We start from the raw sequence: 3,516 nt of genomic DNA, 5'->3' as shown, positions 1-3,516 counted from the left end.
TTGCCCCTCTGCGCTCACCTGCATGGCCATGATTAGGACAACAGAATTAAGACACCCTTGTAGGACCAAGGGACCATCTGCCCCAAGTACAAAGAGTCCTCAGGAGTGTGCTGGATTTGTGGCCAGTCCTGGACCTCTGCTCTCCATCATGTAGTCCAGCCTTTTACCTCTTTCACGCTGGGGTAATTGCAGCCCAGGTGGCTGGTGACACAAAACACCAATGTCCTCCTCCTGCGGACCATGATGTGTAACTCTTATCCTGCATTTTGGAGATGGAGATGTCAGGTGTTTTAGGGAAAAGAAACAGCACCTCTACTTTTAGGCCAATGGGCTTAAAGCTGCCCAGCACCAGTGGCCAGGATCCCCATGGGATACATGCCTGTGGCATGCTGCCCTTCAGCCTGAACGTGCTCTCTCTGCCTGTACAGAACCTAGCAGGAACCACCCGGTCTGTAAGTGCTCCCCAGCAGACAGTAGAAGTCAAAGCATGTCCCAGGGACTCTTTCTTCCCCTGTCCTCATGTGCTTGCAGCATCCCACTGCATTTGGTGTATCCCCAGTCTGGGGGCTCCAGGATCCCATGGCCTGGTGCCGTGGCCTTGAGGAGCCCAGCTCTCCGCTGCTCACAAGGATGTGGGGTCCAGGCCTGGCTCTGTTCCCAGGTGGTGCATCAGACTCAACGGAGCAGGCGGGGAAGCTCCCAGTGTGATGATCAGGACATGGCAGGCAGCAGACCATGCCTGTGGCCATGCTGTCAGGGACAGGGACAGAGGGGTGAGGAGTCTGCCTCAGGCAGGAGCCCCAGACAGCCCCAAAAGAGTTCCTTGGAGCTCGATAGCTTCTCCCAGGAGACAATGGCCCAAATCCTGGCAGACTTGTGACATCTGCTAGCCAAGTGGTCTGTCTTACCAGCTCCTCAGCAATTGCCCAAAGCTGTGAGTAGCAGAAAGATATCCCCCACCTACAGTCACGAGTGCCGTCGGCACCAGGCTGCAGTTACTGCTGCATCACCACCTCCTCGGTGCTCGTGAGCCAGCTGGCCTCACGTCACCCGTTGAGCTGCCACACCTGGGAGATACCAGCAGGATATGTCTGTGTCACCTGGTGACTCAGGGCCACTGGCTTCAGTGTGAAGCTGGAGCTTCTGACCTGAATCTAGGGGAAAACATCTTGCAAGCTGCTGGGTCCTGCCTTATTGCAGCTTTGAGAAGCCGCAATAAGCCCTTTGTGGGCTGCTGGCTGGCGGCCGTGTGGGTCAGTGTCTCAGTGCTGAGCAACTCACCATGTGGGACTGAGTCACAAGGAGAGCGGGGAAAACTGCACAGGGGGCCTGGGGTTTTCTCCATGACTGGGGAGAGGACAACCTCTCCCTCTTGCTGTGGCCAGCTGCCACAGCCGTGGCTGACACCTCTGACCCACGGGCGGCAGGGCTTGGAGCCTGGGATGGACAGTGCCAGCGGCCCCAGGAATCCCACCTGCACCTCTGTGCTCATGGCTGGCCTTGCTGATGCTGTGGGTGTTGGAGTAGAGCAGCTCCGACATCGATGGAGCCCATCTCACCCACTCGTGGCTGTGTCCTCATGGCTGTAACATGGACATCCCAAGATGCAGGGAGTCCAGTCCCTTCTCTGCAGGATAACAAGCTTGGTAGGGAGGTTTTTCCCTCCCTACATCATCCATCATCCTCCAGGCATCCCAGGCAGTACCACAGCCCTGGAAAACAGGACTTGTAAGGCAAAGGCTTAGGAGATTCCCCTCCTCTGCTCTGCCCTCTCCCGGTCTGTAGATACCTTCAGAGCATGTGGTACTGATCGTATGCATCTCTGGGACGTGAAGAGGGGTCTTGCCCACCTCATCATCAGGCCAGGCCTGGCCACACGACATCAGCACAATCCCAGCACCACGGTGCCCAGCGCTCTGCAGTGGGCACAGGGACCAATCCTGCACGGCAGAGCACAGACAGATGCCTGTCTGACCCCACAAGCTCCTACCTCCCAAGACCCTGGGCACAATCTTCTCCCCCAATTCCTTGGCCACAGCAACGACGATGTGACCAGCTCCAAGGGACACCCCTGGCCCTTGGGGTCTTGCTGTGGCCCAGCCCGTATGTGGCTCCAGCAAAGGCTCCTCTGGCTCCAGAGAGTGGGTCCGTCAGGAGGGTGTGTCTGCCTGGCAGGCATGGGCACAGCCCATGCAGATGTATGGGAAGGCTGTGGGCAGTGAGAGCTACGCTGGGGACACAGCCGTGCCCCATGACCAGGACATCTCCAGGCTGGAGGACGGGTTTCAGGGGGGCCGGTCTGCTGTGATGGCAGCCTGGGTGGGGGCACCATGGAGAGCCCCCAGCCCTGCTGGGGCTTGGAGAGGGGAGGGCAGTTGCAGGGGGCTTGGGCACAGGGGCCCCAGCCCCAGACCTCATTTGCATGTGTGCCAAGCAGGGAATTTCCCCATTTTTTCCATCAGCAAGCAGCCGAACTTTCTGCATGGTGACCTTCATCCCCACCCAGGGTGGGGCGCCCACGGCAGCTGCCAAATGTCACTGCAGTGCCCCACTCCCCACCAGCGGGCTGGGGACCAGTCCCTCTGTGCACGGGGACAGCAGTGCTGCCTGGGCTGTGGGCAGTCAGAGGGGGCAAAGGCGAGGGGTTTGGACCCTGCCCCCAGCACCCATACACTGCTGGCTCAGTGCACAACAAGCAGGCAAACAGCCCCTGCCAGCCCCCCCCAGCATGTCCCCCAGGGTGGGCAGGGTCCCCCAGTCCCCAGCCATCTCCGGGCATCGGTGGGGTCAGTGCCCAGGCAGTCCCCGCTGCCCACCAGGCTGCCAGCCCCAGGCGCTGGCACCTTGTCCTGCAGGAAGGGGCGAGTGGTGACACCGGCTCTACAGTGTCTGATGGAGATGTCGGCATGGACGGACAGTTCTGGGGGTGCTCAGCACCTCACAGCATCAGGCCCTGGCTGCTGTGGCCAGGTGCTGCCCATGGATGCAAGAAAGGGCAGCACCTGGTCAGGATGGTGAGGATGAGCTGTCTGGTTTGAAGGCAAGCTGGCGGGGACCAGGAGAGGCCACTCAGGAGACCAAGTCTGGATGTGGGGTGGGGTGGGGGTCTCTGAATGGCACCCCTGCAGTGTGGAAACCTGTGGCCATCCCCCTCCAGGAGTTCACAGCCCTGCCAGGCTGCCTAGAGGAGGGCAGGGCTGGATGCACCACAGCCTCTCACAAAGCTCCTGGCCCATCTGTGCCCAGTGCTGGGCACAGACCCTGTCTGGCAGGGGTGGTGATGCCAGACCACCCTGCTGCCAGCCTTGAAGCCCAGCAGCCCTCAGGGGCATCCGTCGCCCCTGCCCAGGGGGGCCCCTCGTCCCGAGCAGCGCACCCGAGCACAGACTGCCCACGTGCCAGCTCCCTCCTCGCTGCTTTCCAATGAGAGACAAACCATGATCATAGAATCATAGAAGAGAATCATAGAATAGTTTGGGTTGGAAGGGACCTTTGAAGGTCATCTAGTCCAACCCC

Source organism: Aptenodytes forsteri, unplaced genomic scaffold (assembly GCF_000699145.1).
Source record: "Aptenodytes forsteri isolate BGI_AS27 unplaced genomic scaffold, ASM69914v1 Scaffold213, whole genome shotgun sequence".
Classification (NCBI taxonomy): domain Eukaryota; kingdom Metazoa; phylum Chordata; class Aves; order Sphenisciformes; family Spheniscidae; genus Aptenodytes; species Aptenodytes forsteri.
This window is presented reverse-complemented; position numbering follows the sequence as displayed.